The 25,812-nt window shown below is 36.8% G+C and overlaps 1 protein-coding gene across 1 annotated transcript in view; it reads right to left on the minus strand.

The window, feature by feature from the left end:
* KHDRBS2 (KH RNA binding domain containing, signal transduction associated 2) overlaps positions 1 to 25,812 on the minus strand; it is a 635,142-nt gene that overhangs the window by 14,784 nt on the left and 594,546 nt on the right. Inside the window, exons 11-13 of the mRNA XM_046004099.1 lie at positions 15,376 to 15,454; positions 12,945 to 12,978; positions 12,239 to 12,408 (exon numbers count right to left, since the gene is read on the minus strand). The gene's annotated coding sequence lies outside the window, so the exon portion shown is untranslated. The remainder of the gene's footprint in view (positions 1 to 12,238; positions 12,409 to 12,944; positions 12,979 to 15,375; positions 15,455 to 25,812) is intronic.

The following is a 25,812-nucleotide window of genomic DNA, read 5'->3' on the forward strand; positions in this document are numbered from 1 at the left end:
AGATAAAATAAGATCACGGAGAAATGATTATGAAAGCATTCTATAAATGCTGAAATATGAAAATATGTTTGCTAGTAGAAACGATAATAAATTAGGGTGTGGGATATTCATACCTAGGTCTATAATTTTACTTATTTTATATCTCCAAGGAGGGACCAATCCCAGTCAATATTTTCACCAACAGATACCAATAAGTCAATAAAACATAATATTTATGTAAGTGAATATGTAATTATCTATAGTTACATATAATCATAGATAATTACATAACTTAAATACAGAATTCTAAAACATTTGCTATTTTCCCGACATAGAAATTAATTCAGTTCAGTTGTGACACACAGGTTTTTTTTTTTTTTTAAGATTTTATTTATTTATTTGATAGAGAAAGACACAGCGAGAGAGGGAACACAAGCAGGGGCAGTGGGAGAGGGAGAAGCAGGCTTCCCACCAAGCAGAGAACCTGATGCGGGGCTCAATCCCAGGACTCTGGGATAACAACCAGAGTGGAAGGCAGACACTTAACGACTGAGCCACCCAGGCGCCCCAACACACAGGGTTTTTAAAAAACATTTATAGGGTGCCTGGGTGGCTCAGTGGGTTAAGCCTCTGCCTTCGGCTCAGGTCGTGATCTCAGGGTCCTGGAATCTAGCCCCGCATTGGGCTCTCTGCTCAGCAGGTAGCCTGCTTCCCCCTCTCTTTCTGCCTCCCTCTCTGCCTACTTGTGATCTCTCTCCCTCTGTCAAATAAGTAAAAAATAAATAAATAAATAAATAAATAATTTAAAAACATTTATAAGCCACACTTTTTAAATTCGGAAATTAGTGTACTTCTTATAAATCAATATCCAAAAAATTGCTGGTTAGTTATCTTTTATACTGAAAAATTTTCATTAATTATGTCTTACAACTAATTCTGTTTCATAGTTAAGGAAGTAGAAGATATTGTACTTCCATGTGTCTAGAGACTTTTTGTGGATATAAATGCCTATTACTTAATTAGCCTCCATCCTCATCTATATATTTATTTATTTTTTGCTATGAAGTATTTATGAATGCTTATTCTACCTTAGTCATAAAGTGCCATGCTGTAGAGGTCACAGACTTCTCTACTACTACATTTTGTTTTCAAAAGCCAAACTGTGAATGATGAGCATGTGTCTTAGTAAAAAAATATATGGAAGCAATGATCTAATGCATCCATAGCATCCTTGGACCAGCCTTGCTCCTCTGAATGAGAATCAGAAGATACAGCACTGAAATCACAAAAAGGGGTTCCAATTAAGAACAGAAAATTGTCTCAGATATGACTCATATTTAGATCTTACACAAATTGACCTAACATGCCCTTTCCCCCCTTTATTTTAAATTTCATATAAAGAAGCAAAACCAAACTAGTATAATAATGTTTTAAAGTACACTTTAAAAAGATCCTCAGTATTATGCTATCTTGAATTTTTATGAAATTAGCCACGTAACTATTTGAAATATTTTCATTTATTCCATTATCTCTACTTACAGAGATACACACATATACATATGCATTTAGAGGTGCAACACACGTGATCCCAGTGTCCCAACGTCTTTAGGTAAGAGTGGAATCTGACTTCATAATGAGAAAGAGGAGTGGCCAGTAATACCATGCTCATGAAACAAAAGATGTCCCAAGTATTCCCTACCCACCTGAAGCTCTCTGCCACCACATTATAAGCTCTAGCCTTTCCTATACCCACTGGTACAGACTGTGCAATTCATTCACTTGTTGAGAAATAAGAATATTCTTATTTTGCACTTTCCATCCGTGGTGTGCTAGATCCCTGGAATTTAGAGGTGAACCATGTTCTGCCTCAAGGTCAGCCTCCTGGAGAGACGGACAAATAATAACAACAAATAATATGTGGGATAGCAATAACAGAAAAACCATCGGAGCAGAGAAGAGGGCGGTCATTCTAACACAGCTTGGCCCAATAGGGAAGAGACAGGGTTTTGTCTTAAAAGAGCTAGTGTCTGGCCTGAGCAATAGCATATGAGTAGGAATCAACCAAGTTTGCATGTTTTCCCTCTTCGCTAGATCTCACATTCTGATATTTCAGATTTAGTCCTAGGCCTTCCTGCCTTATTTCTGTAGACTCCTCTGGAAGTAGTGTCATTGCTTCTTGGGGCCTTAGGGCCATGTCTGTGTTAATTATTTCCAGGCCGACTTCTGAGCCTTGGTGGGGAGGTTCAAGATATGACCACAAGGTGGCAGTAGCACACACAAACATGATTGGGCGCTGATAGGTTCCCCGGGAAAGTCCGTCCCAACAGGAGGCTGTCCACAGACAAGGGCCCAGGGCTGCTCTCAGAAGGGAGGAGGACAAAGGATCTCCTGGGGTGTTGGGGAGGGCTGGGGCCCGGGGCGGTGGTTGGCGAGAAGCTTGTGTGTGGGCAGTGTCACTGTGGCGGCTTGGCGACTTGACAGACAGTCTTTGGGGTCAGAGAGCTCAGAAGGGAGGCCTGGGTTTGGAGTCTCTATGGCCATAGGGCTTATCTAGTGTTAGCCCTAGAGAGGGCTAGGATTGGGGTGGGATTTTGAGGGGAATGCAAAATAAGTAGGTTCTAAATGGCTATAAAAATCTACTTGTTTGGCCTATTTTAAAAATAAATGGATGTGTAAAAATTTGATTTTGTCTCTGGCAGGCTTTTGAGCGAATGGTCTCAGCCTGCAGTGAGAAAAGAAATGACCTAGGGGCCATCTTTGGCTTATTTACGTGACAGCTTCACATCATTACAATCAAATGCTTATTTAACATCTACATTGGGGTGTCACATAAGTATCATAAAATTGACCCGGTCAAGACAGAACTCCTAGTACTTCCACAGTTTTCAGTAAATGGAGCTATCATCCAGATTTGAGGCCAAAAGTCAAGAGTCATACATGGCTCCTCTGTTTCCAATCTGATTAATCAAATTTTGTCATTTCTGCTTCCTAAGCATCTCTCATATTTAGTTCTCTACGTCTCCATTGCCAACTCTCCAGTCTAAGCTGGATTACTCTAGTAATTAATTACTCTAGTAGAGTAAGTAAGCACTCGACTCTAGAGTGCTTGGATTACTGTAATACTCTGCTAGGTTATCTTCTTATTTTACTGATGTCCCCTTTCCACGAATTCTCCACACAGCCACCAGGGTCATCTTTTGAAGCATATATCCTGTTTACACTAGCTCTTTTTTTATATACATTTAGCAGCGTCCGGTTCACATTGAGAACATCCCAGCCTCAAAACCTGGCATGGTCTCACCTTCCTAGCTCTTCTCACCCCATGCCCTCCCATTCCTCACCAGTGTCCGCTTACAGACCCAGCGACTTGTGCCTATTCGTTTTCACACCACAACCTCTGTGCTGCTGTTCTTTCTGCAGGAAATGTGCTCCTCTCCCAGCAATTTGAATGGTTCTTTCCTTTTCTTCTTTTAGGTGTTGCTTAAATGTTACTTCCTCAGCTAGGCCCTCTGTAGCTGTCACCCTGCCCTCCACCCACCCTCACTGTCCTATCTCAAACTCTCCATTTATTTCTGGGGCTACAATGATCTCAATTATAAATTGAGGTACTATGTCTTTTTTTTTTTTTAAAGATTTTATTTATTTGACAGACAGAGATCACAAGTAGGCAGAGAGGCAGGCAGAGAGAGAGGAGGAAGCAGGCTCCCCACTGAGCAGAGAGCCCGATGTTGGGCTCGATCCCAGGACCCTGGGATCATGACCTGAGCTGAAGGCAGAGGCTTTAATCCACTGAGCCACCCAGGCGCCCCGGCGGTATGTATTTTGTTTATTACTTCAAACCCTCTCTAGACTCAAGGTTTTTGGTTTTTTTCCCCCCCCATTTTTTAAATTCAAATTCAACTAATTAACATTGAATGTATTATTGGTTTCAGAAGTAGAGGTCAGTGATTCATCAGTCTTATGTAATACTCAGTGCTCATTACATCACCAGCCTTCCTTAATGTCTATCACCCAGTAGACTCTAGACTTCATGAAAACAGAGACTTCATCTTGTTCACTGCTTCTTTTTGGTTTTTTGGTTGTTTTTTTTTTTAATCGAGTTTCTAATATAGTGCCTAGAACATAATAGAAACTAAATAAATATTTGTTAAATGAAATACATTTCATACTTTCATAAGAGCAAATATGCAGGGAAAGGTGCAGTCAAGCGGAAAAGGATTTTTGTTCCTCTTTTTAAAAGAACTAAAGGTGTTAGTGTTAATTATTTATGTTACATAGTTAGCATGGAAATTTTAATTCCTTTCTTGATGAGGTAAAGGAATTCAAACAGCTATGAGGGATATAAATAGACTTTAAATGAACAAGTTTGAAATCATTGAAGTAAATCACTTGTGATTCCTTAGCAAGGCTGGGGTGTTTTGTTTTGTTTTTGGTTTGCTTTGGCTGGAGGTTACTAAAAAGTAGATTGTGATCAGCTCTTCTCCAAATTTTTAGACCAAGAAAGGTAAAATAAGAGTAATCTTCATTATTTGGATGTACAAGATATATGAAGGAACATTTTCTACCAGGAGTAAGAATGAAAGAAAAACTGCTCAAGAGGACATAACAAAATCTTAGAATTCTCACTTTCTACCATGCCATTTTATATTTCCAATGCATTTATGGCTATACTCCCTTTTATCCTAAGGGATACTTATATATATGTACATTCTCCCTTTTTCCCTTGCTCCATCTTAGTGGGAATTTATCTATTCTGTAATAGAAGTATACCTCCCTTAATTTGGAATTGGTCACAAAAATAGTAAAACAAAGAATATGATTAATGAGCATTTACTGAGTGTTTACTATGTGCCAGGCATTATTCTAAGGACTTTGCATGTTCTATCTTCTTCAATCCAGTAAGAAGCCCTGTGAGTTAGGTATTAGTATTGTCTCCATTTTAAGAAAAAAAGCAAGGTTGCCAACCTGCCTGTGATCTCACCATTAGGTGAGGTTCCATCCTAATGGAAACAGTGGATAGAGGACTTGAAATCAGGTGGTCTGGCTCCCTGTCCTTGTCATCAGCTTTCATACTCTGTTGCTCGCTGCTGTAATGCTGTCCTGCTCTTTTAGTGGGTGTACCTGCTCTGGTTGTATCCTAATGATATCAGGATTGTGCTCATAGAGAAGAAACAGAAGGTGGCAGCAGTAAATGTAGGAATGTCCAATTCTTCTTTTTTCTTGGCTACACTATTTGGAAATTGTAAACTTTTTGCTGAAATGTTTGTAGTTTTTATTAGTGGTTAGCACCAACAATAGTGAACAGAAAATACTTTCTTGTCTTCTTTTTTCTTCCCTCCAGATAAAAACAGAGAAGTCTGGGACCCTCCTTCTGGGAGGAGACATTATTAGTCTTATGAAACTTTGGAGTAGAGAAAAGAACATTGACTTCTTCACTTTTCTATGCATCTGCTTCTCTCTCCATTTCACTTTTTGGTCAGTACAACTTAAGATCTGATGTGATGAAGGTTGGAAAGAATTCTCTCCTCTCATAGCTTCATTCATTCACGTGTTATTTATTCAAAAATATTTCTGAATATGTACTCTGTGCCAGACTCTGTATAAGGCTTGGGTGTTAATTGGTGAAGCAAGTCATGGTGAAGGAAATCTGTGGAGGGGAAGAGAAAATGAATACATAAAACATACATATACGTACACTCACACATACGGGGTTTTTTTGGTATACATTACTTATAAATATGCATATACTTTATATCTACTGTATATTTTACATATTTGTATACATTTAACTTGTTCATTTACTTTATGTGCTTATTCTACATATATTGTACATATGTATATGTATAAATTATCCTAAGTGCTATGACAGAAACAAACAGGTTCAGTGACAGAGAATCACTTATCGACGGTGCTACTACAAGGGCCACAGTGAGTCTCTCGGGGGAGGTAGCTTAAGGATAGTCCTGGCTCTAAAGGAAAGTGGTAGAGGGGGTCTTGAAGTCCCTGTGCTGCCCAGCCTCATACACAGACTCTCTGATCTAGAATAATGGGAGAGCTCAGAGCTGTGTTCTGTGTGGATGACCAAATACCCATGGCGGCTACCACAGAGTGAACACACCAACATGGTCATTTGACAGGGAACTAAAAAGATTAGCACAGATATTGGTGAAATGTAGAAGAAACAAGCCTATGTTATGACCATGCTGTGAGGAGATAGAAAAGTACCTCTGACCACAAAGATCTGTGCCTAATTGGGTAGAATAAACAGACGCATGAGGAATGACTCCGGAGGCAATGGACCAACATGTGCAAGCAGATCCGTTATAAATGGAACAAACGCAGCATGGCTGAGCTCATCCTTTTCAAAGGAAATGAGTTAGAGCCAAGGCATTTACTTAATTGGTGGTGAAGGCAGTGGGAATATATTTAGATGGACACTGAAAATAAGAGCTAAGATTTGGGAACCCAAACACAGAAGATGCAACTTCTACTGAAGGATGATAAACAAGGCAGAGACTGGAGAAGCTTTGTTCTAAACTCGTTATGGAGCTACTGTTCCTCTTGTGTGCCCATTTCCCTCTTTATCAATGTTGCTTAATAAAAATTGGTACTTCTATATGTGGGGCACAAGCACTAGGCATTTTGTGAAATGACAAGTGTCTCTTATGTGTTTGTTACTAAAATATCTCTCATACAAAACAAAACACGTCATTCCGTGATCATTCCACGATCTGAAAATTAATTTTCGTCCTGCATGAGAGGCCTTGGACCTTTCAGGGTGTTCAGCCACAGTTTAACAAATATTTTTGGAATAATCCCTTAGTGCCAAGGATATCATGGAGCAGCAGGACTACAAAAAGTATAAACGTGGTTCTGTCATTTCGGAGCTTATAGGCTAAGTCAAGACAGAGGGAGACATTATTTATTTCATAGAATGTAGTATGGGGATACAAACAGGGGACAGGCAGCATCGCCCAACGACGAGTAGGAAAGTGCAGAGAACACTCCTGGAAAGATGGTTATTTGATTGAGAATTGATGGAAAAAGGGTCATTTCAGGAAGGGGGAGCAGTGTGAGCAATGGAATAGGATGAGGTATAGGAGAAAATGTGAAAAACTCATAGGATACTCTTTTTAGAAACTCGGCATAAAGGTGTGTTTTAATGTCAGAGTCCAAACTAAGTTTAAAAAATACATGGGATGTACAACCCTAGTTTGATACTTCAGGATTGAGATGATGTTCACAGAACTAATTTAAACTCCCTAAAACCATTTTAAGATATGGAATTGTTTGGGGCCCAATCTTCCTTTCATGAAAAGAAAGCAGAGGGACAGAATTTTAGAATGGCAACAGCTCACTGCTTGCATTCCTTTCATATGCATGGAAATAATCTGGGAATTCTGGCATCCTTTGCAACTTGCTAGGAAGGGCATTAACATTTGTGAGAACCAGCACCTGGAGGTGATTTTGAAGGGTGTGGTCTGAAGAAGGGGTCAGACTAGGCTGAGCAGTGTCATACAGTCTTGTGACACTAAGCTTAGCAGAAACAAAGAGGAAGACTTTTTCTCTGCCTCCAGCTCAGGACTTGGCACAGCTCAGACTTGAGACAGACTCGACTTTAATGAAAGGAGAAGAGCTACGAAGGGTACAGTGACTGCAGGACTTCATGCTCCGGAAGAACCTACAAGATCTTTAGGATGAGCGCAGTGTTTCTTGCCGAAGAATTCAGGGGAGCAGGTGGCCTATGTCAGATCTTAGGTGAGTCAAGCTCCAGTCAAGAAAAACGGGATACACTTCGAATATTTGTTAAACGGAGGATTCAAATGCAGGGAATTGATTAAAGCACGAAACAGGTGATGAACGAGACAGAAGAAGCCCACCAGAGAAAAGTGAGGTGACGGAGACTTAGCGACAGGAGCAAGGCATAACCCACCCTAGCTGGAGGGACACAGGATGAAAAAAGGGTACCGAAACCTAGGAGCCATGCGTTACCAGGTAAGAACTGGAATGTGGCAGGCTTCAGCAGCGGGAGGTGGGCATGGAAGAGACGCAGCTTCTGCCTGAGAAAGTGCAGGAGGTAGACAATGTTGAGAAGAGTGCCCTGACTGCTCCCTTCTTCCCATCTCTTGTCACCTTCCAATGTCCCCACTCCCAAGCTCCAGTGGCAGAAGCCAGCGGCGGTTCCCCTGAGACAGCACTCTAGGAAAGGAAGCCTCAGGGGTCAGAATTTCCTGCGCCACCCACCCCCCCCAGTCAGCCAGAGGGAGGGCAAGGAATGGATCCAAGGGCAAACAAGCCAAGACCCCATCAACAGAGTTGCAGTATAGAAATTCCAGGACTAGCTTGCTGACGAAAGGAAGCCTGCTCTCCAAAAACTGGGTTCTTAGAAGGTTTGAGTAGAAGAAAACCCATCTTTAAGTCACGTTTCCTCTCTTTCTCTGCTTTGCTTGGTTAGAAGGTCAACGTAAAATCAGAACATCTGCATGCACATCCCCAAAATACATTCTAATTTGGCCAGAAACTCTCATCAGTAAAGAAACCTGATTTTTTTTCTCTAAAAGAAATTGCATTTTAATGTCCTATTTTGTAAAACTTAGCCTACATGTAGGATTTTCTGTTTGTTGTGCTAGTATATTTGACAAATCAGAAGATCCTTGAATTATCAAACAAACGCTTATTTGCCTAAATTACCATGCTGGCCTGACACTGTGATGTGGGGTTTGTTTTGAGTCTTTGCACATTTAGTGACCTGCAGTATTTTGATAAATGCCATTGCCTACAACTATTCAGTAGGAGGTTTGGGCACCATCTGTGTTTGTTTCTGGAGGAGCCGTAACTGCCTAGAGAAAAATCTGATGCTCATTTCAAAGATGCAGTATAAACAGAATTCAAGATGATGCCTTTAACATAATTATTCCACCTTTCATTTACATAGTGCTTTATGCATTTCAAAGTGATTTGATATGCTTTCATTTAACAGATCTTCACAGAACTTGTGGAAGTTAGGTATGGGCTTCTAAAAGATAGGAAAGCGCAACAAGGAAAGTAACATTGAAAATATCAGTCTTTTAGAAGACTGTAAAATGCCATAGCGTTGGATCTCCTGCTGATAGTAATAGAAAATACTTATCAAGCACCTTCCCTGTGCCAGGCGCCTTGAAAGCGTTATCACATGTATTAACTCATTTAATCATCAGGACAATTCTATGACATAGGTATTATTATATTCTTATTTTCAGGAGAGAGGAGCTAAGAGAGGCAGGGTGGCTAACTGGCATAATAAGAGAAATGAGCCCTAGCAGGCTAACAAAATGCTATCCATCTTAAGCAGTGTCTTCTTTAAATATGTACTTAACAAGCAGTGTTCTTTTTTTTTTAAGATTTTATTTATTTATTTGACAGACAGATCACAAGTAGGCAGAGAGGCAGGCAGAGAGAGAGGAGGAAGCAGGCTTCCTGCCGAGCAGAGAGCCCGATGCGGGACTCGATCCCAGGACCCTGGGATCATGACCTGAGCCGAAGGCAGAGGCTTTAACCCACTGAGCCACCCAGGTGCCCCAACAAGCAGTGTTCTAAATTACAGACATATATTTATATTAGGTTTCTTTTTCCAAAACGTGCATGTAACTCGGTCATGTGCTGGTAAACCGGCTCACTTCCTTTCTGCAAGAGAGAGAGCAAGAAAAAGAAAAAAACCCAAACTCTAATTTGTAGCATGCTATGGTGTGAATGGTCTGCCTCTCTTCCCAGAGAATTCATGTTGGCGTCGGGTCCTCACGCCCAGGTGATGGTGTTAGAAGGTGGGGCCGTTGGGAGATAATTAGGTCTCGAAGGTGGGGCCCTCATGAATGGGATTAGTGATCTTATAAAGGAGATTCCTCAGAGCTCCTTAGATAGAAGGAGAAGGCTGCAAGCCCTCACGGGACTGTGCCGCCCCCCATCTCACACTCCCAGCCAACGGAACTGTGAGGAATTAATTTCTGTTGTTTAGAAGCTACCCGCTCTGTGGTATTTTTTTTTAAAATAACAGCCTGAATGGACGGGACAAAGACAAAACCCTTGACAATTTCCATAGTCTGAGTAACCCAGAAGGGTCTACTTCAAGATACCAAAGTGAAGTCACTGAATGCTTAGTTGAGAAGAGATGTGGATATTTGGATCTCATTGGCTTACGGCTCTAGCACACCAGTGGCTGATTAAAATTGCTGTTGTACTCTGATGACACGTATGCCATGGATGTGATGATCTACTCCTGAAATATTCTTAAAACACAAGTTCATTTTATTTTCAGATGTTTTATGCAACTCAATATGAATTAAACTGTTGTAGATATGTTCAGTGTTCAGCCCCTACTTAGAATGAATTTTGTAATCATGCTTATGTTGGAATGCTTTTCGCTGATGATAATCAAGCTTGTCTGGGTTGAGGAGCTCCTGGAGCATCTGGAGAGAGGAGAGGGGAGGCCGGAAAAGTGCAGCTATTCATATGATGATCAGTAGGTACAAACCTTGAGCCGGGTACCAGCCTTTTCTCAAACCAAAGTTCCTTGGGTTATTTGTAGCCAATACGGTTACTAAGATTTCACTTAGCAATCTGGAAGTCTTGCATTTGGGTTCACCTAAGAATTCCATGTGTGTGTTACAGAGTATAGTCATGTGAAGAGTTCATCCAATAGTCCTCTAAGGAAGAGTGGACATTTGTTTAAACCCCTCTAGCCCAGAGCCACATCAATTGAACCAGAAACAATGGGGATGGGTAGTCCGGACTTCCCTGAGTGCCACTGAGGCTGAGCTGACAGGTGTCCTGTTCTGTGACAGTTGCTTCTCCCCAAGCTCCCTCTTCTGGATCCTACCTGTCCCTTCTCTAATGCCAAAAATAAGTATCTGTCTTTACTGTCACCGCTGTCTCACGTTAAAAATGTTTTACAAATACATGTCTACAACTAAACACCATGCGATGCCTTCTACTTTCCCTTTTATTCTCCAAAACACATATATAAATAATAAATTCAGAGCTTTCTGTCATCATGTTATCATATTCTTTTCTCATCTGTGTCTTATTTTCTGGTTATTCTTTGTTCTTCCTGTTATTTTTCTTGTCAATGAAACTGTTCCCAAAAGTATTATAAAATTCCACGGGGGGAATATGAATATCTCCTGATTTTTTTTTTTTTTAAACAACCACAACCACAACCACAACCACAAAATGCTAAGGAAGCTCAGCTTGTTTGGTGCAGGGAAGATGTAATGCAGCAACATAAATATTCTCAGTGATCTTTCTGACAGTCACGCCTTTAAAACTGTTAACAACCCAAACAAAAACAATGGCAAAACAAGCCTGAAAACAAACCTAAAAACAAACCTAAAAAAAAAAAAAAAAAAAAAAGAAGAAGCAGATCTGCAGAAAGCTTGGGAAAGCTTATTTATAAAGGCTTTCTCCTTCCCACTGACGGATTTGGTGATGTCGCCCTCCACGAGAGACTGGTCTAAGAAGAGGGTTTACCAGCTGTTCTGGATACAAACATGGATGGGAAATGCCCCTCCTTGAAGCTTGCAGTTTGCAACTCTTTTGCCTTTTCCATCTTTTTATTGGGAAAGAAAAAGTCTAAAAGCTTACTCTTAAAAAGTAACAATTATTGAAAATCTTTGCCAGATTATTGGTTCTGGGTCAAGAAACAAATTACCTAACTAAACAAAACCTTCATAGATCAAATACTTGATCCTTCAGGCAGAGACCATTGGAATCTTCCCTACACAGAAGGTGGAATGGGATAAATATAAATGTTTCATTCATTCAACAAACAAATATATATCAGGCACATTTTGGGTGCCAATCTCTATGATAAAGATTTAAAAATTCAAATTTGAATAAAATATAGATTTTTGTCCTTGGCAGTTTGTAGTCTAAACTGCATTTACTAATTATGACAAAAATTCTTTATTATAAGTAGTAAAATCTATAATCTCTATCTACCTATATATCCACATATAGATATATCTTCCCCCATATATTTAATCAATATATAATCCATAATAACATACAAGCTTTCAAGCAATAACACACAAGCTTTCAACTAAGACTTTAAAACTGAGTTTCATATTGGAAGAGAATGGAACATTTCCAAGTGTTTATTGTGTAATTTTATCATCCAGTTAACCTAACAGGAATCTGAAATGCAGGCAAAAATCTTTAAAGGCAAGATTTTGTTTGGAGTTAAAAAGAGTAAAAAAAAAAAAAAAAAAGAAACTCTTTCACTTACCTTCTGTCCATATCTGACTTTTCATCCAAATCTCATCTCTTCTGGGAAGCCTTCTTTTAAAATCTCAGCCCATATTAACCTCTTCTTTTTAAAGGCACATAATTAACATATTAATATGGTCCACATATATTTTAATCAGTGGTTGTTATTCATAGTCACTTCAGAATCACCTGTGGAGTTTAGAAAATACACATTTCCAGGCTCTAACCTCAGACACTTATTAAGTCAATGCAAATACGGTCCTCACATTTGTATTTTTAAAGCACACCACACACATTGGATTCCCAGTTAAGAACCACTGTTCACATTACACTACAGGATTTGACATTTTATAATAGCATATAATCCATATTTGTACATTTATATTCTTCTATCCCCAAGTGAATCTTAAGCATCTTTTGGGTATAGGCACAGACTTCTATTTACTTTGTTTTCTGCAGAACACAGAACCTACTCTGCACTGGTAAGAATATCTACACTTCTTTTTTGAAAAAGGAATTTCTTCTCAACAACCTCTATGTAATACTATCATATCTGCTTTTCTATCTATATTTCTTACACAGTGGTGGAACAAAATTGATTATAAGCAAATGTCATTTATTCATCTTTGTTTAATATTGCTTTTCAGAAAGGTTCCTGAATTAGGGCAATCCCTAGAGAGTTTCAGAGAAAGATGCTAATTCTAGCATAGTGGAGTTAAACTTACATTGGTTCAAATCCAAATGATCTTCTTATCTGGCCTACGGTGAGGAGAAAAATGAAAGAAAAAAGTATAAAAAGTACAGGCCCTTAGTAAGCATTTATAATAGCTAACATATATATATGGTATATATATATCTCATAATATAAGAATATAAGAATTTTCATATATATTTATATTTCCATAAGAATTTTCCTCAGTGTCCAGATTTCATGCCTTATATCCTGATAACCAGTTACTCCCAGAGACATCTATCTAGGCAGAGAATGTCAGAGCTGGGAGGCCTGCTGAAAGGAAATGATCCTCGATCTTCCTTTTAACCTTTGAGGCAATTTAGGGCTAGTAGCTAAAGCAATCTGTACACATTCGTGGGATTGGAATGTTCTGCCCCACAGACCTATTTTAAGAGTCGGAAGAAAACAGGGAAAGCCCTGTGTAGAAAAACTAGTCACTTAATAAATCATTGTTATTATCATTAGTATAGTAACAGCGATATCCTGAACTACAACCTAACTCAGTTAGTGTTCTTTTCTTGCATCTTAAAATGTATGTTCCTTTATAAAAATATAGTCTTATAATAGCTAATAAGAATAACAAATTAAAACTATTGATAATCTTTGAATATATTCAGTAAAACCCTGTTACTCATTTCAACCAGCAAATAGGAAGATCGTGTACCATCTTCCGACCTATGCTGTTAAGGAGTCAGACCTTAGTTCGGTTTCAGTTTGCCCACTATGAGAGGAGGCCGTGCTAGTCAATCTCTCCATCTCTGTTTCTTCAATTGTAAAACAAGGGAAATAAAGTATCTCCCTCATTGGGTTACTGAAGAATTCATTATGCAGGAAAGTATTTCAAAGTCTCAGGCGAATAGCAAGCTTCCAAAAAAGGGTTAGTTTATTATTATTAACATTTTACTATATTTATAGATAAGGTTACCATAATTTGTCATCCATACTGGGACATGTCTGAGAGTGAAAGGTGGGACTCTTAGTAATTACACTGGGACAACAGGCATAAACCAGGACGCACAGCCACCTTATCTACAATGTATACTCTAGCTAAAAACAAATCCCTAAGGGAGTGTTAGACTATGCAGAAAAATTTCTGTAGAACTCTTTGGAAAGATGATATGTATAGGTCAGATTCAAGCTCCTCTGAGACAAAATAGGAGGCATGATGTTTTTATAGTATTTGTAACTTACCTGAAGGTTAAAGTCCCTAAAGTCTCTCTGACTAGGTCCTAGAAAGTCCACTTTAATTAAAGACGCCTGGGTGGCTCAGTTGGTTAACCGGCTGCCTTCGGCTCAGGTCATGATCCTAGTGTCCTGGGATCGAGTCCCATATCGGGCTCCTTGCTCGGCAGGGAGCCTGCTTCTCCCTCTGCCTCTGCCTACTTGTGATCTTTCTCTCTCTGTCTCTCTCTCTGACAAATAAATAAATAAAATCTTTAAAAAAAATTATTTTAATTACCTACAAGAGAAACTTTTCTGAAATCCCTTATCCAATTTCATGTCTCATTAAAACAAAGATATACATTGTAATTTGTACTCTTGAAACAGATGATTTTTTATTTTTGTATCTTTTAAGTTTATATTTATGTCAGTAATCTCTACACCCAACATGGATGGGGCTTGAACTCACAATCCTCTCCCAACGGAGTCAACCAGGAGCCCCACAAATTTTTTTTAAATAAAAGTGTGCATGAAGAAGAAAACAAGCTTCTATTTTGAAGCAAATATATCACTGCCCACCCATCCATCCATACATTTATTTCTCCTTTTGTTTTAAAACGAAGTAAAATTTTAGGAGGGAACAAATAATCATGTCCCCAGTCTATTGTGTTCTGTCCCACTCTGCCCCATTCCACCTTCCACCCCCATTTCATTCGACAGACATTTACTGGACGCCTACTCTATGGTGTCCTTCTTGCCCGCTACACTGAACTTTCCCTCTGAGGCAAAAAGGTGAGGTTGAGAAGGCTGACAAAGATAACTCTTTAGACACAAGCTCTGTAAAGATGTATCATATGTAGTGAATGACCTTTCCTCTCCTCAGGAAATTTCTGTCCCCTGTCTGCCTTTTAATAGAAATCAAGTGAATATCATCACAATCCCTCGACAAAGTATATTTCCTTATTAGTTGATTTTGATTTTATTCTGTAATACAGAAATTCATAACCTCAAGTTCTGAAGATGCAAGACAGGAAAATCATGCACATAGAGAATCAGCGTGTAACTGCTGTGCTGCTATGATGTAGAATAAAACTAAAAGTCTCTCACTTGTTTGACATTCACTGAGGGTCCCACTTAGCCTCTATCAGATGAAAGATCTGCTTGATCCATTTAAGCATTTCTTTTGGGGCCATAATGAAGTGTTCTGCACCTGTCTTGTAAGCAGAGTGCATTAAGGAAATCAAATAGATGATTGGGCTCACCTCCATCGTTTCAAATGCTGAACCTCCAGTCAGTGTCAGATTTATTCCATCTTCTGGCTTCTCAGTCATACATCTTCACCTATAGTCCCAGATGAGTGGAACAGTTTAGAGCATTGTGCAATCACACCTATAGGCTCCTCTAAGGCATTCCCATATGGTGTATCAATTCAGTTCATGGCAAATTTAACAACAGTAGCAGTTGTCACACATATTCAAAACAAAATAAATTATCCATCTAACCTCTTGTACTTAAGTGCTTTTTATATTCTGTGTTTTAGAAAAACAGTTTAACTTTAAGCAGCATTCTAGCTATGATCAGTCTCTCCTGAGGAAGTATTTTATGAGATTGAATGAAGATAATGACAACCATTTGTCATTGCCATTAGCATAAGGCATGAGGCACACTACAATATTTATAAGCAGTTAAGTCATGACAGTAAAAATATGACTTCCCAGAACTTGGGCAGGCGTCTGACTACGGCTGACTGCTATTCGGTAAAGTGAAACGGGTCTAAGTCTGGTAGTACTATACTTAATGGTGTGTTCATCATAAGACCTAATTGTTTTCCACCACAGGGCATGGACCTTTATGTCCTCCATCAACCAAAAACAAACAGTCATACTGCTTAATGGCTGTTCAATTAATGTTTATGTGCTACTTTTACACCCTGAATTATTTGATGAATAAACTCTAAGAAGCTATTTGAGAACTAAGTTTAATGGAACCTCAACAATTATAAAAAAGTTCCGAGGATTCTTACAGTAACTCGAACTATCAGCTAGGGAATAGTGAACGTACATTGATATTCAAAAACCTTTTCCCTTCCTGTAAGAATGACAGAAAAATCAAAGTTCTAGAAGGAAATGGTCTATGTATCTTGAGCCTGACTGCCTTCAAACTGAAGATCAAAATAGGGTTAGAATTACAAGTGACCAGGTCAGACTAAGGCAAATGTGAGACTTGGTTTATGATACTAAAAAAGGCTCTGCTTTTGTGTTTCAAGTACTTTCTTAACTTGCAACTCTTTACCAGCTAATATTTCTACTTTCCTGATATAAAGACTTCGCTGAAAGCACTAGCTGATCAAAACTATGATAATTCAACACCTTCTTTTGCTAGAAGTTTTGTGAAATTACCAGAAGTGTATTTTCACTGAAAGATTGCCACTTTTGAATTTGTGAGAAAAAATGTTCTGTGACTTTTGTCACAAAAAATATTTGTCACAAAAAATATTTTTACTGTATTTGGATAAAGTAGTGTTTTTTTTTTTTTTCATTCACCATTTTTCTTTCTGATAAGAGTCCTGATGTCTCCACCACTAGGTCAATTAATGGTATTTCTTATTGTTCCAAATTAGTTGGGCATGATTAGATACAGGAAAAAGAAAGAAAGAAAAGAACAAGAACTGAGGAAATGAGAGATACTGCATATTTCCTTTGGAAATTACAGACCCTTTACACATGGTATTTGCAAATGCTAATGTATATATTTTTAACAGAATGGTGGCTGTCCTCTTTTTCTTGTCTTGTGGTTTAACATATGAACAAGAGGTTCATAAACAAGGACAAATGAGATAGCAAGTTAAAGAGATGTCAAACGTTCTTGACAACTTCCCACTAAGAGCACAACTGAGAAATGAATTGATCACCTAGTTGGTTGAAGTTTAAATCTCAATAAATTGATTATAAAGCAATGAACCTTTGATTTTTTTAGTTCATTTTGGGTTTCTTAAACAGTGTTTCAGTGAAACATATGTAACTGAATTGATTTTAATTTGATTAGTTTAGCACTACAGTTTCATTATTTGTTATAAACAAAGGTGGCTGTGTGGTGTTACAGCACATTAAGAAACATTGTAGTAGAGAAATTGACTTTTATTATGATTTTTAAATGTATCATTACTTGATATTAAAACCAATCATTACAACTTAACTGGATATACCTTTTCAAACTCTATGTTTCGTTAGATACTAATTAATATTCAAATTCATTTCTAGTCAATTTTGAAGCTGCTGAGCAAGTAACATGTAACAAAAATTTGAATGTGCTGCATAGGCATTTGGTAGAGTAACTGATTAAGAAGGAGACAATAAATCCTCAATATTCTAATAAAAATCCATATAGTATGTTTCCCTAGTTATTTTTTTTTTTTAAGATTTCATTTATTTATTTGACACAGAGAGAGAGAGAGCACAAGCAAGGGGAGTGGCAGAAAGACTGAGAGGCAGGCTCCCTGCAGAGCAGGGGGAGCCTGATGTGGGACTCGATCTCAGGACTCTGGGATCATGATCTGAGCCAAAGGCAGTAGCTTAACCAACTGAGCCACCCAGGCGCTCCTCCCTAGTTATCTTATGGCTGATTTTTATATGTCAAAATTAGAGTAGAGGAAACTAAGGGAAAGAGAATATTGAGAATAAGCCGTGTGTGTTATTAAGTTAAAATAATACATAAATCAGGGGCGCCTGGGTGGCTCAGTGGATTAAGCCGCTGCCTTCAGCTCAGGTCATGATCTCAGGGTCCTGGAATCGAGCCCCGCATCGGGCTCTCTGCTCCGCAGGGAGCCTGCTTCCTCCTCTCTCTTTGCCTACTTGTGATCTCTCTCTCTCTGTCAAATAAATAAAAAAATAAAATCGTTAAAAAAATAATACATAAATCATTGGTGTTAAAAGTAATCAGGCTACTGGCTGATACCTCTGTGTTTTATGTTGTACACTTTTTTCTGTTGAGTCCACTTTAAGGGCATATTTTGAAATGTGAAAGGAATTACATCACTTATAAGTAATGCTTAGATTCTCTGCAAATGCAAAGTGGAACTGAGTAGTTGGCAGTTTGTTGGGTAATTTTGGCAAATGTCCTATTTTGGATTGATTATCACTTTAATAAATAATATGTATTTCTAAACTTCATGTTTTAAAATAGAAAGAAAATGAACTTTCAAAACTGCCTAATCAGTACAATCAGATGCTGGGAAATATATGACATAGAAAATGAATACTAAACAAATTCCATTAAAGTTTGAAATAAAAACCTTATTCATTTACTTAAGTTCTGGTAAAGTCAGAATATCTTCTGAAGGAACTAGTATACCTAGAATTAAAGATTGTGAAATTGATATTCTATACAAATAAGCAAGACTTTGTTTTGTTTTTATATTTTTAATCATAAAGATCACTCATAGCTTATTTTGCGCTTCAGTGATTTGATTTTGAAATTTAATTCCATCATAATACATAGTCATTTACAAATTAACAGACTATGCCTTGTCCTAAAATATCTGTTGCCAAATCCTGTTTTCTTTTCTTTTTTTTTTAAGATTTATTTATTTAATTTAGAGGGAGGGAGAAAGAGGGAACAAGGGCAAAGTGTGAAGGAGAGAGAGAATCTCAAGTAGACTCACCACTAAGCATGGAGCCTGAGGCAGGGCTCGATCCCACAACCCTGAAATCATGACCTGATAAATCAAGACTCAGCCAACTGAGCCACCCAGGCCCCCTACTAAATTCTGTTTTTTTCTTATCTGTTTGTACATTAAAGGTAATCAAAGATAAATAAAACAACTACCATATTTATGAATCAATAGTCTGATAAGCTAAATAATTATATTTTGAAGTCTATGGTCCTTTTAAGAATAAAAATATTAGTTATTATTAGTTAAATATGTAAATTATTTGAGAAGTTTGATATGCGTCCTTTCTATAAAATTGACTGAATGCAGCTGCAATATATTAATGTTAACAGCCAAGTTTATTTTGGGAAACAGGTATAATTCTACTGCAATAAAAATGAATTCTAATTAGGAAATCAATGAAATAAAGCATATATAGTATATTTTAACATTGCTAAAAACAAATCCAGCCTAAGAAGGGTAGAAATGTCCATTTAGATATTTACCAAATATCATAATCAAATAATTTCTCTTTATAGATAAACGTATTCTCTAGAAATACTCTGTAGCATGTCAGTATCTTACTTTGTGTGTGGACATCATAGGTATAGTTAAAGTCTACACTTTATATTACATTCCTAGACCCTTCCATCTCCTACACTGGGGAAGGGAGGCAGCAAGGATCATCTCATCATCCAATACATGTATTTATTTTACTATTTGCAACTTAAGGTGCTGTTATCTTATTTATACAATAAGCTCTAATATATATTTTTTAATTTTATTTATTTATTTGACAGATAGAGATCACAAGTAGGGAGAGAAGCAGGCAGAGAGAGAGAGGAGGAAGCAGGCTCCCCGCCAAGCAGAGAGCCCGACGCGGGACTCGATCCCAGGACCCCGAGATCATGACCTGAGCTGAAGGCAGCAGCTTAAACCACTGAGCCACCCAGGCGCCCCAAGCTCTAATATTTTAATTAGTCACATATGTTTAATAAAAAGTGCATTTATCAATCTCAGCAGTTAACTAGAAATCTGTGAGGTTTTGAGCACACCAGCACCTGAAGTGTTATAGAACAGTTTAGCTCTCTCACCACACGAACAGGAATTCAGGAACTCATGTCAAATTCAGGGATGAGGTTTGAACTGGAACTGAGTAAGCCTAAGACTCCTTTAAGTATGCTTTATATATTTTCTGTACAGAGTCAACAGCAACTTAATTGTAAAGCAGTAAATTCTGTTGGTCTGATGTACTCACTCAACAGTGGGTTCGCACAAATAGGTATTCCTAGGTGCTTGTGATGTACTTTAGCGACAAAGCTGGACAGAGATAAATTGGACCAAGTAGCAGAATCCTTTCAGAGGACTAGCCCAAATCTTTGCACTGCTAAATGAAATTGTTTAGTAAATTAAATCAAGATCAACTGATGATCTGTATAATTTAGACTCAAACCTTCCAGCATCTTTTTCTCAAAAACAGGGTGCTTGGTTTAAAATTAGGAAATTGCAGTGACTTTTTTTGCCTTTGCAAATTGAGCCAAGATTAGATTTTGAAACTCACAGGGCACTTAAAATCTCAATTATCCAATAGTCATATAGTCCTTTTTTTTTTTTTAAGATGGAAGGACTAATGTAAGTAATAGTGAAAGGATGGCCAAAGTTATACTAATTGTTGTCTAGTGGTAAAATGATAACCCATTTTGTTTTCTTTTGAAGTTCTTTTAATCATAGATATTAAAGAAATGGGAGTTGCAGTTTTGATATGTTATAAATCAACTTAGAATGTTTCCATTAATTTCTTACTTAGTGTTTTACACTTAATTAATTTCAATTCCATTCTGTCCTAACTAAAATCAGAAAAATGATTAATTTAGATATTACAAAAATCTGTACAAAATTTTACAAAAATTGTTTAGTTCTGTAATCATTAGGCTCTTGATTTTGAATAATTTCATTTGCATCTGACACCAATAGGCTATTTTAAAAAGTCTTCAATATTATGCCATGTGTTAAGGAAACATTTAAGTATTAATTATTAAAGTTATGCATAAATGTTCAGATATAAGTAAAAGTAGTCTCGATACTTTGGGAAGGTGTTTTATTGTTAAGATGTTTAATAACTGAACAGTGTTTAATAAATGAAAAGTGTTCTTTCCCATACAGCCTTGATTGTTCTTTCTTCCACTATTGGCCACTATCACTTACAAAAACAAGATGGTTATTTTGGAGAGGTTAATGTCTCAGCCCGACTCCTACCATTTAGACTTCATGTAATTTTGGACAAACCTCTTAACGCTGTGAAATTTTGCTTTCTTATCTTTAAAATGAGGATAAGAAAAATTGACCTGCTTTCTTCTTGGAGCTGTTGTGATAAATATAATATTATTGTAAATATTTTCAAAAGTATCAAGGCATAATAAGTAGGTATGTTTAAAAATACGTATGTACGAACTTATAATGTCATATACAGTATTAACATTATACATATAAAAATAATTTACATAATCCTAGTAGCACATATGAAATATAAGATCAGAAGTAGATGAAAGCTAATTGATAGATATTTATTCATTTCGTTATATTTTATAGTATCTAGGACACTAGCTAAGTTAAAAAAAAAAAACCATGATGCCTTTTTCCAAGGGGGCTCAGATTTTTGCCATGAGAAAGGTAAAGCCTAGGTATTCTTTCCCAAAATATATCTTGAGTATCTTCAAACTAAGGTGCTGTGCTTGATGAAATTTTTTCTTCTGTGACATCTACCAATGTATTTAGCTCAGCCGACAGTTTGCATCCCCTGAATACTTTTTAGCTGCACATTGTCTTAAGACCGCTTTCTTTTAAACCCATTTCATTTAGTCACAGGCTATTATTTCTAGTTAAAGTGCTTCCTTGAATGATATAGTGAATAATAGAATAAGTGATGGAAAACTGTGTGGATTCAGTAAGTCACTTGATTGTTACTTCAAAAGAACATAAACACCTTAGACATAAATCCTGAGAGAATTAATTACAACACTTATAAAACCCCACATTAGACATCTTCTTAATAATCTAAAGAGAACAAATAATAAATTCTTTTGAGAACATCTATGGGGTTAATTCTTCCAACAGGGTCTATTTTTTACTCACAATATATAGTATATGAAACTATAAACTTTTAATAGATTGGAGGACAGTCTTTCTCAAACATCAGTATTATAAAGCAGTGTAATAAATATTACTTTGGCATATCCTTGGAATTCATAAATTTAGTATTCTTGTTTTATAACATCTCTGAATGATTCTGAAGTTAAATGATGTGTAGCAATTCGTAACTTTCTAAAAGCACACATTTGAATTAACATACACTGTAAGAGTCTGGTGCAAATGTTTGTTCTTTACTCAACATTGGACACATAGACATTTTCCAGAGTGGTAAAAAAATCTGCTGGTGAAAGTGAGGGGCAAGGGCAATGATTTATGCAAATCAGATACAGAAGATAACAGATAACAGAAATTCCAGATACATTCAGTCGAGGGGTGCTCTGTGTTTGTTCTAAAGGGAAGGCTTATTTTTAATTTTTGAAGTTATTGTCTTAGATAAGTTGCACATGCTGCTGATTTTTGAATATTTTTAGATCTCAGGACATTACATTCCCTGAAGGACATAAAGGGTGGTCTGTCTCCTTTTTCGTCTTGCTACCTGTTTCATCTCAGCACTTCTAATGGCTCTCTATCAGCCTTCTAGCTGCACTCATGTTCTTTCTAAATCTTTCTTTTTCCTTGCTCTCATGTTCACCTTCATCTGGTGTCCTATCATTAAGTATAATAAAATATAAAATACATTTCAATAGTGTTTGTCACTGATCTATAAACAAAGGAAAACTCCATTTTATTTTTGCAATTGTACTGATTGGGGCAAATCAATACAACAGAGCATGCCATTAGTAAACAAATAAGTAACCATTACTATTCTTCTAGAAACATATTTTTCCACTTTATTTTCACTTTCCATTGAAGTTTTATCTTATTTAGGATATCTCAATCTCACATGAAGGCTAACTTCTGTACTTAAAGACACATGGTTTCTATTTAAGTAAGACAGGCAAATAAATATGGTAGAGACAACATATACGGACTTTAGGGCTCTTATGCATGACCCATTTTCTAGACAATCCAGGGAAAAGAGATATTCCAAATATTTTGGTTTATGTATATAGAAGTGTTAAGAAATTTATCATCAGACTTTAATCTTGGCAACAACCAGAATAAGAGAATCTCCTCTAATTCCCTTTTACTGGCTTGAAGAATCAATTATACATTTGCATTTTGGTTTCCTCTCAAACTTAGTTCACTACAAAATTTGTCAATCAAAATCAGAGGGGACAGTCACGTGCAGGGGTTAAGGAAGAGGTCTCTGATTGTGACTGCTTCGGTTTAGCGTCCACTCTACTGCCCAGTGATGTCACCTTGGGGAGGTTATTCTGTCTCAGGCCTGAATTGCTCATTTAGAGAATGGGGATACCCTAGAACTTGCATCATAGGGTTATTGAGAAAATAGATGAAATAATTCCTAAAAGTAGTTAAGACTGTGCTTGATATGTCTTATGCATGCCATTAGTGCCAAGCTCTCTTTCTTCATATTATTGTCATTATTGAAACAGTGTACCAAATTATCACTAGTCTCACTTTCATTTTTACCTCTATTTCAGTGTAAGCCATAGATGTGCAACATGACTATAAGATTGTTGTGTATAAACATATCTTATGTTACCTGTTAAGAAGATACCCAGTATATGTTTGCTTATGAATATGATTATGAGCATTTTTACATCTGTAGTCTAAGGCCTACATTAGCTGAGTATTTTGGTACAGATTATTTTAAAAACATCAAAGCTACAAATTGATTTGGATAATGAAATTTTCTGATTAAATTAGTTTTTATTTACACATTTGATACACAGCATGAAGGTGTCTCAAAGTTAAAATTTTTAGTTAAGGAAAAATAATTTGGGGGAGAATATTAACTAAATTGGGGGGATATACTCACACCTGAATATCTCGTAATTTTATGAGGCGGTGGTATTATTATCCCCCTCTTACCTATAAGAAAACTGAAGCTTCACAAGTTCAAGTAATTTTGCTTACAATGTAGAGCATCTATTGTGGGTTAAAGTTTCATAGTATAAATAATGCAACTTTAATCCTCCACATACAAATCAACCTTATGGGAATAGGTATTAGCTCGCTTTTTCACAAAGAAACAAATTCAGTTCACTGCTGAAAATTAAAATTGCATGTAGGTATACAACAGAATCCCATTTCAAATGAATAAATAAGTAATGAGCAGCTGAAGAATGGAGGAAGAATGAAAGGAAGAGAAAGAACATCAGAAGGAATACCAACCAAGCTATTAACAAAGCTGTCTCTGAGGATTAGGATTATGGATTTGGGATAATTACATTACATATTTGTACTGTATGTTCTAAGTTTTTCAACCCTGAGTGTGAGTTACTTTTGGTTAGAAAAAAAGGAGGTATATATATATAATATATATATGTAATATATATATATATATTCTTCAAAAAAAAAACCCAATTCATGGCAATTCTGCCATATCCTAAAACACCATTATTTGTACCTGAATGACTTACTTATTAGAAATGAAAAAAAATTCTCTAAGAAGTTAAGCCAATTTGTATTTTATTTGGCATTATCAATGATAAAAAGGATTCCAGAGAAGTTTCTCTGATGGAATGCGGTATTACTTATTTTAAAAATTACTGCTTTATAAGAAAGCCTAAAGCAGCCGATCTGTTCAAATGTTAGTTCTAAATAATTATATGCTAATCAATAAATTAATTTATATTCTTAAACCTCCAACAGGCGAATTGAAAGAAACAGTTTAAAAATTCAACATTAATCCATTAAGAAGATCTTTATGCAACATGTAAATATAGTCTTCCCTGTTTAAAGATGTTTATAACTAGGGTTATTCCAGGGGCACTTGGGTGGCTCAGTTGGTTAAATGTCTGCCTTTGGCTCAGGTCATGACTCCAGGATCCTAGGATCAAGACTTTCGGCAGGCTCCCTGTTCAGTGGGTGTCTGCTTCTCTCTGTCTTTTTGCCCCTCCCCCCTGCTCATGCTTTCTCTCAGATAAATAAAATCTTAAAAATAAATAAATAAATAAAATCAGTTTACTCCAGCACAGATATTATACAATGATCTTGGTGAATTCCATAAGTATGTTTATTTCTAATATTAAAGTTTATATTTTGAAATAGAGTACTTAGACTGATTAAAGACATTTTCTCACCTATTGCATCCCTTTATAGCTACGAATTCAAGATTTGGTGAATAGGAGGTTATATATAAATGTTAATTTATATATAATGATATATATATATATTAATTTATATATAATGATATATATATTGTATTTGTCTGTTATATATAATTATATATATAGTTATTTGTCTATTTTAAATGAATGTGATTTTTTTTTTCTTGGCATACTTTTTGGTTTACAGTGGGCATGTACTCGTTTCAAAATGGAGACAATAAACATTTCTTAACATGGCGCTCTGTTGAATGCTTGGACAGTGCTCTTTCCCCAGTAATAATCAGTTGCCTTTCTTTTGGCTTCTCAGATACCTGTGTGCAGTTGGGAAAATGACAGAAGGCATTGGGAAAGGAGGGGCAAGGTGGTATCAGAGAAGTTGAAAAATGTCTTAATGTCAAAAAAGGCAGGCTAAGAGGCTAAAATATGGGAAATATGCTATGTGTGTGTTAGGGCAGAATGAGACAAAGGGGAGGGAACATTTTCCTACTGATAGAAGTCATTCTGAGAGGCATCAAGGTGACAGGAAACCTGTGTCCCCAGTCCTGACATTTGCTTGCAGAAGCTCTACCAAGATTATCTAAGAGTCTCCAAATCTCTTATAAGTAGATCATTCATTGTATCCTACTGAGAAGTATGAAACATGATGGAACAGAAATTTGAACTAAATTAGTGTTTAGAAGCTCACTACCAATTTTTAAGATAGCTCACTCTGCACTTTTTTTTTT

This window comes from Meles meles, chromosome 5, assembly GCF_922984935.1.
Source record: "Meles meles chromosome 5, mMelMel3.1 paternal haplotype, whole genome shotgun sequence".
In the NCBI taxonomy this organism is placed as follows: Eukaryota; Metazoa; Chordata; class Mammalia; order Carnivora; family Mustelidae; genus Meles; species Meles meles.